Raw genomic sequence first — 15,390 nt, 5'->3', positions numbered from 1 at the left:
TTGTTTAGTTATTTTATTCTTAATTTTTAATTGGTGTTAAGCATCTAGCACTGTTAGTAGCCTGTAAAATCTCAGGATCATTATCTTTCTTCTCCTCTCCACTTGCTTTCTTCTAATATCCTTTTACCTGCATCTGATGGCATTAACTGTACTCATCCAGCACAAGACATCAGGGAAAAAATATTTTACTTATATTCCACATCATTGACAATCTTCAGTCTAAGAGTTAGGCTAAGCCTTTAACAAAAGGCTACAAACACAGCACAAGATAAATAGCCATTTCTTATAAGCCTCTTTTCCCTGCAAGGTCCCTATTATCATTCTCCACCAGCAATAAATTTCTGTGAGAATTAAACATCTCTCACACCACCCCATTGATCAGTATAACAGTCAGATGCTGCTTAGTTCTGCCTCAAGGGAGAGTGTTGTATTTCCGAAGTCCTGCTATCACCAGCAGCTGGAAATCCCTACATTTCCAAGCAAGAGTGAACTTTCAGAAGAGCCACTCTACCTCAGAGCCATATTATTTTACACTATATTAAAAGGAGCAATAGGTGACCTTCTTTTCTCTCAGTGCCTTTTTCTCACCTTCCTATTACCTTGTGCATTTCACTATATTAAACATTATCAGACAGTTAATAGCCCAAGAAAGGCTTTTACCACTCAAGCACCAGAAAATCCAGACACACTCTCTCAGTATGGCAACCTCTCTCATGTTTTAGTACACTGAATTCAATAACTGACTTATCAGATCAGAGACCTTGGGGGTTTGTTCATCATCATCCTAAAAGTCCCATCTTTCTTCTCAAAGGTCAGAGGGAGGTGCCCAGGGTGGGAATTTCTGCCACTCAAATTTCATTTCATTTTTTGCCATTTTACACCATGAAGAAATCTTGGCAAATCCTTTTTGAACATGATTGGGTTTTCTTTGGGTTTTAATTTAGTTTTGGAGAACAGCTGTAGTCAGATACCCTCATTTCAAAGACTAGTGCAGATAATTAAAGAAAGGGCTCATTTACTCCTAAGTAGCTTGCAGAAAACTTTCTTCCTAATATGTGGCCTTCCCCTCCTTTCTTCCATAATCACTATTTGTCATTTGTTATATGTGCCTAATTAAATGTGGGATGCAAGTGATCATAGGTCTCAAATTTCAGCTTATCTTGGTATTTGTACAAGATGTTCTCATTTTATAAATTAACTGACCTAAAGGATGGAGGAGAATATAAATCTTCGCTGGTTAATGCTGCCTAATATAACTACAATAGTATTCACTCTATTAGAAGAGTATTTTCATTTCATAGCCATACTTCTAACACGTGTCATGGTTTTTTCCCAGAGTGGTAAAAAATAAGAGACATGTTTGCCTCCCAAGCCACCAGGTAAGCATAAAGTTAAAAGGATTAGAGTGAAAAAAATGCTAGCAAAATGAGATGAGAAACAGTATATCCATGGCCAACTGTTTTGCCTGTTAAATCTTGTCTGCAGGGTGAAGAAAAGGCAAGAAGAAAAAAGAATTTTCCTGTTGTTTGTCTCTTCTGTACAACTTCCCTGTATCAGTTATCAGATACCAAAAAGTTTCATATATAAAGGGCCACTTTTCCAAAATTTTCAACATTTCATTGAAATGGAGTGGGGGGAAACAAAAGATATTTAGTAACAGCAAATTATTTTTTAAAAGACTCTCTTTAGGAAAACATTGGCCTATAAAAGACAAGGAAGGCATTGGGGCTGCTTCCCTCAAGCCTCCACCTCTGGCAGCCAAGAAGCAGAGAATGGGCAGAATTAGATGATATTTTGTAAGTTGTTCTGTTAGACTTTGGCACCTATACTTGGTCCAAAAGGAAAAGACAAACCCAAGTGTGTCTTTTTTGGGATCCTGGGCTCTAGTTTCTGAGGCCTGAGAAGTGGGCTGTGCCTGCAGCACCAGCCTTGAAGTTTCTCTCTTGGCCAGCCTGAAGGAAGCATCTGTCACCCCCGTGAGGTGATCCATTGGTCTGGTGTCACGACAGATCCTGAAGAATGGCAAACCTGGAAAAACCAAGCCAGACACAAAAGGGAAATAGCCAAGTCTAGAGACATTCCCCCCAGGCTGATGAGCTGACTGGCTTTGGAAGGGCAGTAATTACTCACTGGCTGTCCCTGAAGATCCTCAGAGTTCCTGTGGTCTGGTGTATGGTTAGGAAGGGGGGGAAAGACCCCTCCATCCTGCAGCATAAATGTCAGGGCTGCAACTCCCACCCACTTAGTCACATGCTATTGTTTTATCAGACACAAGGTTATTTCATCAGGGCCAAAGCATGCTCTGGCTACTAGATAAAGTAACCCAGAGCTTTGCTGTACTTCCTGATAAACCCATAGGAAGTCTGTGCTGAGGTGTGGGAGCAGAGACCAGGTGTACTGTCTCTGGATCATCACCTATCCAACAACACCCTGGACTATACAAGGAGCTGGAACACTAACTCAGGGAAACACAATGTCTTAAATACGTTAGCTATAGAGGGTACACAGCAGGGAAGCAAATCAAATCAGAAATAGTTTTTTCCTCAAATTTCAGCTGAAACACTTGAAATAATTTTGAAAGATGATTCCCATTCGTATTTGTTTCACATTCAGATTTGCTTTTGAATTCTGCATACTGTGAAATACCTGGAGTTTCTAACACTGGATTTAGCAATTACAGACTTCATGGCAATAGATGCCAATATAAGCAAACAACAATCTGGGAACCAACACATCACACCTACTTTTGAATAATATGTGAAATACTATTTTTGTATCCTTTTTTTAAGTCAATGCTGAAGGTCTCAGAGGCTGTAATAATGGGTCAAAGACTTGCAAGTGCAATCCAGTAAAAGCTGTAATTGTTTTATAACTTAATAATACATTATAGCATTGAAGACTACTCAGAAGCTTTAACAAATACACAAAGTAGCTATCTACTTATTTAGTAGAGACACAAGAATTATTAGTCATTCCCTGAAGTTTTCCCTACCTTAAAATTTTCTTCTAAATGTTGTTCAGAGAGATGATTTTTATCCTTAAAATTCTATCTGATTTGGGATAGGCTCCTGGGGGACAAGAATGAATCTAATATGACCTGCTATAAGGGAAGAATATATTTAGAAATGCTATTAATTCTGCATCTTTCTGGCCTTATTTTACTCGTTTTTACTTATTAAGGCAGGAGGCAACACTGTCCATCCAGCCCCACAAGGACCTTGACATTTCATTCACTTTCTCCCCCTCTGAAATGCAGCAGCTGAAATGTAATTAAACTATAAGCAAGCTTTGAGTTTTTGTCTAAGCAAAAAAAAAAAAAGGGGGGGGGGGGGGAGCAGAGAAAAATACCACTGTGCATTCTTCTTCTCACCTTGCATTATCTCCTGCATTAGCAGAAAGGAAATCGTGTTTGAACCATGAACCTACCAGCTTTTAACAGGCAGACAGAGGTTATCAGACTGTATTAACTATATTATTTTAAAGGTGAAGTTTACATAACAGAACTATTCCTGCCAAAACTAGCAGAGGAGCTAGTGAACACTGTTGATTTTCAGCAAGATCTTTTCCCTGTTTTTAGCTGGCAAAAATAATTTCTGCTCTCTAGTTTGACTGACTTCTTTTGAACCCATTTGATGTAGAGACTTAAAATGACCATTTTATTCATTACCTTCATGCCCTGACAGCACAGACTGAGCTGAGTTGGGACAGCAGCAGTGTTGCATGGAAATCAGGACTCTAGGGGGGACAAAGAAGTGATCAATTTTGGTTTTATCTTTCTATCATAATCTGTGAAGACAGACAAGATATCTTTATGACTGAAATCTAATTTTCCCCTCTAAAAGTAATGTCACGCATTTCATCTAGCAAGAAAAACCATATGCCTGTTAATAGATCTTGTAAATCCTGGTTCAAAGGAAGAATTCATCAAGTAATTGCCCCAACATAGCTGCACTAAAAGGCCCAACTGTCCATTGGCAACTACTCAAAGGAAGAAAAAATTTTTGCCTAGATGCTTTGCCATTCAGATTCTGTCTGTAGTGTTTTTCTTATTGTTCCACCCACAGTTGTCAGTATAAATCTGCAGTAGCTCTAGCAGGAAGCTACAGCTAATAAAGAAATTCAATTACAGAGAATATCAGGAGTCCTCCTAAAACTTCGTCTTTCAGGACTGCTCCAAAATTCAGTTGCTGTGCAGAACATACTCCCATATTGATTCTCAAACAACAAAAAGAATCTTGTTGCTATGGTGTTGCAAGAGGAAGGCTAAATACAATTATCATATGTCAGTTTAAAGAAATATGACCTAAGGTTCTCCCAGACCACAGTGTTTCAATAGATCAGATCTTCACAGCTGCCTGTAGGAAGTGCAGACTAGTGAGAACAAAGAAGCACCTGAATAGAAGAAATTACACCTGTTCTGTCATTCCTCCAATGTTTAAATCCAATTAATTTAAGCAGTTTCATATCTTAGTTTAAGATGTTGAAATTCTTAGTAATTAAAAGATGCATTCAATCAACTCTCCCGGTCTGCAAGGAGAGATAAACATATTTAGATTCTGCTTTCCTGAATGTACAGTGAACACTGATGATAGGCACCATTCTCCAGACTTACTACCTGCTCCCAGAATGCTGGCGCCCAGACCCCACAGCAGGAATCCCAGACGGGTTATCACTAATCCAGGTCAAAATGCACACAGGACAACGGACAACGGAGAAGAGGAACAGAACATGGAAAAGCATGGGGAAGAAACCTGAGCATGAAAGGATACACTTGGCTTCTTACAGTAGGAATACTTGTTTTTTCAAAAAGAGGTGTCAACCAAAAAGGGAATTGATGCCAGGCAGGCATTGCTCTGCTCCTAAGCACTGATTTTCACAGACCTTCTGGCTGAGGAGAACAAACCACCTGGGCATAACTGGGATGCACAGCTGATGTGGTGCCACTATTTTCCTTTGCATATTTTAAGCATGTTTGCTTAAGCAAGATTTAGTTCTTTATTTCAGGCCTCTAAAATACAGTAAATCAATGGGAGACAAGAGATTAATATTAAAAATAGAAACCCCAAGCGTATTTAATACTCAAAATCAACAATAGTCTTATTCCTTTTCCCTTACATATAAATGTAAGAGCTACTGTGAGGTTTCACAACCTTTGACAATTTCCCATCTTCCTCAGTCTTTAGGCATCTTCCTCCTGCTTTATTAACTGGGAAAGAGTCCAGAAGTACTTTTTGTTGGGCACATTAAAAACTGAGCTATTAAAAGTATTAATTCAGAATTATTTAACTATGCAATCTTTTGGAAACAGTGTAAAACTTGGAAGTGCAAAGCAAATAAGGGAAAGATGGTCATCCAGGTTCATTTGATTTAAAACCGTTTCTTACCTCTCCAGAAGAAATTTATCATTCCAGTAATTTAATTTATTAGGGCAACACCTCTACTTGTAGAGTTTTTTCCCAAAAAAAATGCAGGAAGCACTCAGCATAAAAAAAAATTTATATTTCACTGGTAATGGCAACCCATAGCCTGAATCTACAATGACTTTATTAATTATACATTGTTCTCAATGCATAATTATGTAAAGTGTAACAAATTTGGTCTGATTTAGTTTTCCCTTATGTAGCAAGAGTACATCCATATTTAATAAGACCATTGTAGCAGAAGTGAAAGTCTAAACAATCTGCACTGTCCACAGTTATGAAGACAGTAAATTAGAGCTCCAGTGTGGGTCCTTTGAGGAAATGCAACAATTAAAAATTGCACCCAAAAATTACTTTTTTTAGTGGAGAACTAAAAATACTAAACATCACACTCCAACATTTTTGTTACAAAGCCATTTTTGTTACAAAGTGATATTTTCAAATTTACATCAACAACATTTATTATATCTTAGCTTTCACATAAAACACTGAAAACATAATATTGTTTCAATCTGCCTGCAGTAGGCCATTCATTTTTTAAAGTATTCTACCCAGTGTTTCCAAGCATTCTTTCTAACGGCACCCTTCTCCCTGGCATTTTAAACCACATCCAGATTTCTCCAGAACCTCTTTATTTAGACCTCAATTTGTCAGTTGTATAGCTTTAGTCACTGTTTTAGACAGAAAATCTAGAAGTCCAGCCCAGAGACAACAAAGGAACAGCTCTGTAGAAAGGAAGCCCAGGAGCACAGCAAGATGTTTGTGTAGGAAACATGCCAGGAATTTACACCACAAACATGCCAGAAGGTTGCAACAAGCTTAGATCTGAGGCAATGGGAAAAGAGAGGACTGCAACACAACTAAAATAAATTTCCAAACTAAGGCTTTTGTTTCTCCCTGTAATGCTCAAATATAAAAACCCTCAGACGTCCGTCTCCAAAAACTCCTGCTGCAGTTTGTGAGAAGAGTTTCTTACCCACATTAGTCTTATCAGTCTTTCTTATGAAGCAGTGTCAATCTGTATCTCATGCATGAAAAAAAGTAAACCTATTAAAAAGAAAAAACAAACATACACCATGGAGATAATAAAAAGGTACACATCCTTCTACAGCAGATGCACCATCAGGGAGTTTGAAAAACTTTCTGTTCTAACATCAAAAATTTGATTGAATTTTCCTAAGAACACTAAAAGTATAGTTTTAGAAGTGCAAAACTTTTGCAGTTCTTCCTCCAAAAGGTACTCGAAAGCCTGAAATACTCTATTCAGTCTAATACAGCCCTATATTTCTTAAAGCTTTGCCAACATCTCAGAAACCAGTTTTGAGAAAGTTCATAGCAGTTTTTATTTTCCATGATATCCAGTTTCCACCGACTTCCATTTTGAAAAAGCCCCAGAAGAGGAGCAGGACAGAGAAGGGCTCTGATGGTTGATTTCTACTGGGCTCACTGAGCAACAGCTGAGGTGGTCTAAGGTCCCACATGCAATATTCCTGTAAGACTTGGCTTTCTCTGGATCCCTTCCATCTTTTCTATATCCAATATCTTCATGAAAGCAAGTCTAGCAATAACAGACTGACGAGAATGTAAATCTGTTCATTTGATTAAACTCAGCCTGAGTACATCAAAACAAACCCAGAAATAACTCAGTCAGCTTCTGGTAAATGATGCTTTGAAGCCATATTCCACCCATGCTTTTCTCTGTCACTTTCCAAACTAAAAGTTTATTCCACTACTGCAGGAAAAGTAAAATCCACTGTAGATTTTCTTCCCTTAAGATATTTCTCATTTTAAGCACTGCTGAGTGCATGAAATTTGGCACAGGAAATATCAGAGTGCAAAATAGTCTTCAAGGCCCTCAACATAAAAATCAAATCTAATATGTATAGCTGAAAAAAAAAAGCTGGAGATGATGCATAAGGAAAACTCAGAAGAAACCTGGAAGCATCAAAAATATTAAATTAAAACCATTTATCTGAAGCAGAAGATAAGTTGAAGGAGTTTACAAAGGAGGGAAAGCCGACAGTGATGAATATAGCAATTTGGAAACTGAGAAAAAAAGAAAAGCATGAGGAGGAGAAGTTATGGAGGAGGGAAGCAGGGAGGACTAATAAAATGAGAGACTTCAGAGGGAAGAAAGGAAACTCTGGGTAGCCCGGTATGCATCAAATTGCTTTCCATGGAAGTAAAACAGAAATGAGCAACCTCATCCCTCTTCTGACTTAGTGACTTCACTAGAGCTAAAAGGATAAAACAGGCTGCAAAATATTAAGCGGAAGTCTCTGCTCCAAAACCCTCTCAAACCATCACATAAATAGCTCATCTCCCTCACAGAATTTTCAATTCTGTTATCTAAAGGCAGTTGACATATTTACAGCTTTGACACTGAGGAAGGCAACGATCTGGATTGTTCAGGAAAGCCACAGGCTTCCAGGGATGCTGAGGTTGCAGTGGAGTTTGAGATATCTTTCTCCTGTTTTCTCCTACTGCAGCATTTGACATACAGCATCTGAGACTTTTTGGTCTTTGTACTAAACATCCTCATTATTTTAATAGACATGGAAGCCATTTAATGATTGGCTTGCAGTGGCTTAGGAGACATTTAAGAAGAACAGATATTTCTGTGAAATTCTCTCATTTCAACATCTGCTCTATAGCTGCCTGTGATTGCAGCAGAATACATTCAACGACCCACGTGTTCCCTGGCTATCCTGTAGTTTCAATCATTTCTTTCCTGCTGCAAGGTAACAAGATACAAAAAATGTAGACCTAAGACAGCAAAGAAACAAGATGCACAAAGCACACATTAAAGAATTTCTTCATAGCCCAAGGTTCATTATTATCACAGGAAGTTTCACAAAATCAGAAATTAATTGCTTAACAGTGGCAATCACTGATAGAACAGATGTTAATGTTCATTACCATATTAAAAAACTGGCTAGGCAGTTAAACACGCCTGAAGCCATATGAACATTACCCCACAAAAGTAATTTTAATTCAACTAAAATGTTCTTGAGTACTTGTGTTGCATCTTTGGATTGCTGACAGCTGTGTCCAGCCTCCAGCCCATCTAATCAATACACCTTTTCCTGACGATCTATAGATGAGTTGGCTATTAACCCAAGATTCCTTGGAAAATGGCAAAAGCAAGGCACTGCTGCAAGTACTTAACTTTGCAAGAGGCTGAAGGACATCAAAGTGCTTTGCAAATTATTCAGGTTTCTAGAACTGCAGCTCTGGTTTTTGAATGGCCTTGAATAGCATGTTGCATTTGTTTCTTCATCCAACAGCTTCTCTGTCCTGCCTATCCCACACACTTCCCACAAAAGCCACCCACCCACCTTCTTTCATGCTGGCCCATACACACCACGTGTTCTATCTGAGAGTGAAAATAGAACCTTTTCATGCCACCAAACTGACCAAGGACACCTTCAAAAAAGCAAAGACAAGTGCAATCCAAACAGGCTGCCAAAACAAACCAGTGATGCTCTGGCCCCATGGTTTCACCAGCTGCTGGAGAAATCAGACACAGTCTGAGCTGGAAGCACAAGAACCTAGGTGTACAATTGTAAGAGAATACCACATTTTTCTTCCACTCTATATTCATAAATTAAACTAACTTTTTTCACCTCCCTCCTTACCTTTTTTTGTGCGGATTTCTTGGGAGTGGGGGGGTTGAGGGTAGGTTTTTTTTTTGTTTCTGTATCACGTACATTGTGCGCTCTTCTCTTTGAGGGGTTCAATGCTTATCTTTCATCCCTCTCTTATACACTGAGTCTTCTCATATTGTTCAATATTAACAGCAACGACCTGAAAAAACAAATGGCTAATGATTAACTTTTAGCTATATCATCTCAGTAAAAAAATTTTTTGCCAGACCAGATAATGGAGCTGGTGATTATCCAGCACTTGAGAAGCGGCACTGTGGGATGAGCCACCTCAGTCCAGGTCCCAGTGAACAAAAGGCTCCTCTGCAACTGCCATGAACAAGTCACCATGACAGAAACTTTAGAAGGTTTTGAGACAGCAGTGAATTCAATCCAACTATTACATTCCTACATAAAACATGGGAACAATCAGGAGAATTTTAACCCATCCATCTTCTCACAGCCAAGCACAGACTGCAGGCACCTCTGTATTTAAAGTGAAAAGATCAGCATATGAAACTTACGGAAATGTTTTCCTTCCTTTTGTACCAAGGGAATTAATACAATAACTTGGACCTCAAGCACATTCCTAACTCACCAGACACTTCAACCACTTGCTGCTTCCTGCAAACACTGCTGGCTGGGGAAAAACATGTTCTTTCCCTTCCAGCCAAGTTAGTGCTGCACTTTGAATCCTTGGCCAAGCAAAGAGTTGATGCAGGGTCAACATCAAGATGCCAATTAGCGCATTTTACCATGGCAGCCACTACATCTTCCAAAGAACCTAGGGACATTTTTACATCTTTTCCGGGAATTGAGTTGTTAGCCAACCCCGTGCCTTCACATTCCTCTCAAGAAAAACTAAATATTCTTCCACACCAGAGATGCAAAAGGGTGGAATCAGTAATGGGTCACAAAGCTATTTTAATGCTGAGGTGGAACAAAAATTAGAAATTACCAGAGAGCAAATTAAGTCCTTGTTGGAAATTAACTCATTAATGAAAAAACACACACAGTTTGTTGCTGTTATTTTGCTTTTTGGAGGATTTGCAACATTCTTGATGCAACCCACTTGTGACTGACAGACACCTACACATGACTTGTACCTTTAAGAGGAGGAAGAATTGCAACAATCTAGTAAAAAGCAGAGCAACGTGTTACTCTTTCCAATAGATATTCCACCAGGGACATTGCAAAGGATGATCTTAAAGTAGACTGTCACCAATCATTTGAGCAACTTGTTTTCTAGTTCACAACGGTTCATAAAGCCCTAGGTCTAGAATGGAAGACAGTATCTGGGAAAAGACAGGTATCCACTTACATCTTCATGATGAAGGTACAGCACCGGGCTGAATGGCTTCAGTGAAAATAAAATAGAAATCTTCCTCCCAAGTTTTCTTAAAATCATTGAAAACATTCTGGCTTGGGGCCTCCAAGCCAAGACAAACTTAAGGGCAAGCACCTTCTCTCTGCTTTGAACCTGAGGCAGCTCCACCAGGAATTCCTGTGCTCAGCTACAGACATGCAGAGCCTCTGTTCAGCTCACAGGGATTCCTGCAGTCTTGTGCTTTCCTTGGGGTAGTGCAAAAATGCATTCTGACAGTTCAAGCATACAATAAAAGGGAAGTACAAGGATGAGAAGATGTTATCATCTAATCAATCAGCAAATGGACTTTTCCATAGTGCCTCCTGTAAACTCATCTTCCAGTGTTCAGTAGGATGTAGAGAAACATCTCAAGAATCTTACAGGCAGCAAGAACTAGCAGCTATTGTTAAGCATCTACTAAATTCTGTAATGTTTTCCTATAAGGGTTATACTGTTTTGAGCTGAGTGGCTTGAATTTAATTTCATCAGTCAGCCTGAGGCCAGGGGAGTGCAGGAGTGATCTGTCTATTATGTGTCTTGAAGTCATTATAAGAACCATTATCAATTTTTGAGGCAGTTTTATTTAATGGCATCCATCACAGCTCTGCATCCCCTCATTGGTTCTGCCTCAGCACAGCCCTCTCTCAGGCAGGATAACCAAGCTGTCAGACTCCAAAGGGCACTGGAAACATGTGCCCTGCAGCAGCACCTCAAAGGTCAAGGTTTAAAATTAGGTTTTGCTGTTTCACTTCATATGAGCAATTTTGGACTAATAGTTGTCCCATCTCTTATTAGCTCTGAGTGGTAAGTCATACTGTGAAAGCCCTCCAAGGCACACCTAACAGTGGTTTCATTTATTACTACTAACATCTTCAGCCATTCTCCTTGAGCCAGCACAAGAATATTATTTATGTTACAGTTAGGAAGTAGACAGACACTGCATTTTGATTGGTTTCATGTATTGTATTTCTAGGATTCAGAATTTGCACTCAGCCAAGTGGCTGAATACCTCTGGGACTCGTTACTAAATACAGAGTGATCTAGACAAATGTTACTGTTCTAATCATTTGTACTTCTCAAAGGCACCAGCCATGCAACCGCAGAGCAACAGTTTCAAGGTAGATGTAAAAGACTTTTCATGCTTATCAATTTGCATATTGGAAACAGCAATACTCTTCCTTACAGTTAACAAATGAGATGCTCAATTTACTGCTGATGTTTTTATGGGTTGGCATTTGTAATTCACTACATTCAAATCAAAATGTAAAGGATGGCCTTATGAGGTCTAGCAGAGAGGTTTCCAGCACTATATATATCAGCAGTAATATCTTTCCACCCTAAATAACCACTGTCACTTGCAACAGTAGGCTCAATTCTGACTTCATCCAGATGCGTGGGAGTTTATGCATGAGCTCCTGATTATGCCTAGATTTTTCACTTCAAGCATAGAATGTGTGCACCTCCATATCATCAGATAGTGGCAGTCCTCGTAATTATCTTGTCTCCTTCAATTTTTCTTAGGCTTTCCAAAGATTATTCTCCCTCTCAGAAATTATTACACCCAAGAAAATGATATTCATTAAATACAGTGAGGCAATGCTAATATCAAGGACAAGGAAGGAAAATGGGTTGAGCTTTTATCCTTTTCGTTCAAGAAAGCTGAATGAAATTATTTTTATTGTAATCCTGGAATGGGAAAAGATCAGTCTCAAGTTTTAAATTCTATAAATCTCCAAAGCACTATTTTTTTCCACAGACTTCTTAAGCTTATCTTTAAGATTTCAAATTTCTTCACTGAATGAAAATTTATCTGTGTCTTCCAAAAAATATGATTCCTGGGCTAAACAAGTACCTATGTAATACCCACTCAATGCATTCAAATATCCAGTGAGATAATTCATACTTCTCCCCTTTGCCATTTGCATTTAAATAGCCTGGCATTTTGCTGGGGAGAAAACTTCATTTAAAAGGCTATAACCTGTATTAGTTATACTTTTGTGAACAGAAAATTAGAATTACTAAAATAATTATACAAAAGCTCTTGAGAAGCCAACAGACACCAACAACAAAGGCCAAAGCTGAGCTAATGCAAAGGTCTTTGACTCCCGAAGATCTACCCAGTATTATCTGCAACTTTGGAAGTGATGTTATTCCTCTGTAAGTCCAGTAGCTGTATTAAACTGATAACACATGTCTATATATCTTAGGGAAAAGCAATAAACCCTGCTGTGAAACACTATTTCCGTAGTATCTTGGAGGAAAGATAACTTTTTACACAAACTCATTTTTCATTTTCACAGCATTGTCTTCTCTTTCAAACAGGATATAACATGATTCCACAGACAACTTCAAAAATGAGTGTTTATCCAAGCTCACTTTTTACACAAAAGTTGCCCATCTCAAGAAATTAATAAAAACAGAAATGCATTCTATTTCCCCAGAAAATGAAAGACAACACTGAGATCTGCAGAGCTAAACTATTTAAAGTTCTTTTCAAGGCAGAAACATCACCTCCTATGGGTGAAGAGTCTAGCTGAAAAATAGCATTTTTACAAACAGTCATTTTTATTCTCACTTTTTCCTTAGAAAAAAGTAATTTGTAATGCTAACTGCATCATAAGACCTTAGGAATGGTGATTTCCCACTTTTTCCCACAGCAGTTGTCTTTCCACCATTGCTCAAACACAACTTTCTTACTGTATTTTCTCCACCTTCTCTAGAAATATTTAGAAAAAGCTTTATATATGGGTTGTAATGGTGCAAAGACAAAGGCAGCAGCTTCCACAATGCAGGGAACTCTTCATGGCAGATGAGACCCTCCAGCCTTCTTAATGCTATAAGCATCACTGAGGTCCACAAGGACAACTGCTTACCGTACTTCTGCAACTTCTTTTTTATTTAATTTCCCATCAAAGATGTTTTTGAAGTATTAACACTACTGTAATGAGATAATATGTTATTATAATCCTATTGAAACAGAATAACTCAGAAATTATTGCTGTCAGCAGTATAATTGCAGAGGTAATGCTACTCCTCTGTTGCTGGGATGGGAGGGAAGCAGAAGTGCTCAGCCCCACAGCCCATCCAAACTTCTGCTCCAGCAGAGAGGGACACACCAGATTTGGTTTGGGCTCCAACAAAAGCAGTAAATAAGGTCTTTTCTAGCCCAGCAATAATCACCTTCTGCTCAGCACTTGGAGTACTCACCAAAAGCAGGGTCTGTGGTACTGCCTGCACATAGGGCACATCCTTGGATTTGCTACAGAACTGTCTGGAGACTGGGAAGGCTGGGGGAGGTCTGTGTCCCTCAGACTGAATATCAGGACAATCCCACACAGTAAGTGAGGAAAAGGAAGAAGAGGAAGGAGTTCAAAGAAATTTCCAGAGTGAATATAGTGAGGTCCCAGGTTAACCACTTAGTTCTAATAAAGGGGGAGACTAGTGAACTGCATAAAGTCAAGACTTAAACAAGGGTTTCCTGAGTGTAAGGAGTGTCTGAGCTAAGTTTCTGCTGTGACTGGTTCAAGCCAGGGATTTGAATGTAGGCCTGGCACAATCCAGTAAGTAATGTAATCCAGTTATCAGTGCCTGATAGGGACAGGACTCCTTTGGAGCTGTGCTACTTTTATAAATAAATGTTTATTGAAGGCAAGATACAAAGATAAGTCATGACTTAGAACCAGTTTATGACAGATTACAAGGTTCAGTGTCCTTTCCACGAAGTTTTAATTTACTTGCATGAAGAAGAGCTGCAGCTGCAGAGGTTGAGTCCAAACCCTTAGAGTCCTAGAGCACAGCCTTCCTTTCTTTTTACCAAGAGTCTTAATCAAAAAGATATCACCAAAAAAAACTAATAAAAAGGTATCTAGAGGAAAAATTGATAGCAAGCTCACAACCTTCACAAAATGCAAAGAGATAGCTAGTTTACAGAGTGTAGATACAAAAATACTGCTAGCAAGGATTTTCTTGCTATTTTCTAAGTCCGTGAGAGACTTTTCTCTCTCACAGAAGGGGTAGCAGAGTTATGTAAACAACCAAACACCTGCAACCTCGAAAAGTCTTGTTTATAGAACAGTAGAAAAATATTTTGACAATGGATGTTTTAGGATTTTAGCCAATCACCCTAAGGGGTGGCTGATCCTTTGTCCAATTAGACTATGTAGAAAAAAGTCTATAAAAGAGTTTGTAAAATAATTAAATCAATCAATCTTGCTGCACAATTCCTGCCTGCTGGATCTTCTCTCCTCTTTCTCCCTATGGCTGCAGGACACAGTGATATACCCTAGGGCAAAGGCCTGCACTAATAACAGAGGGACAAAATAAAGCAGAGAGTTCCCAAAATCTCTCCAGATTTTTAGGAAGCTGGACATGTTACGATGATTGTAATTCTGAAAATTACTGTTAAAGTTTAACAACATTAGATACTGCTTTTTCTGAAGGCACTGCTGAAATAGAGTCCTGAGATTCATGGCATGACATACTCTGAAAATATACACATTTGCAAGCTACTCTATGTTCAAAACCTGGGTAAACCAAAGACAGAACCAATACTCTTATTTTACTATTTGAAATAGTTTTATTATTGTATCCAGGAGTTTTGCTTTAGTTATTCACTTTCAAGGACACACTGAAACTCAGCTGGTTGCTTTTCTCTTTTAAAATTGTAACACTTACGCAAATGGGGAGAGCTCTTAATACTGGGGATAAAAACTAATTTATGTTTTTCAGCCCATTTTCCAGGTCAACTTCTTTTAACCAGACCCAAAAGTCTTGGCTCAGTATTGTCCTTAGCCAGGTGCCACCAACCATCTGCACGTCCTGCCTGGATGCAGGCACACATAACAGGGCGGTCTGTCCTACATATACATTGAACAAGCATGGAAGGACCATCATGGACATAAATGGTACAGCCCTGCTGCAACAAGGGCTGCACCAAAACAAAATTCAACATTGACGTTAG

Source organism: Corvus kubaryi, unplaced genomic scaffold (assembly GCF_017639235.1).
Source record: "Corvus kubaryi isolate FWS band 111438036 unplaced genomic scaffold, C.kubaryi_AGA036_p1.0 130, whole genome shotgun sequence".
In the NCBI taxonomy this organism is placed as follows: Eukaryota; Metazoa; Chordata; class Aves; order Passeriformes; family Corvidae; genus Corvus; species Corvus kubaryi.
The sequence above is the reverse complement of the archived record's forward strand: the minus strand, read 5'-3'. Positions refer to the sequence as shown.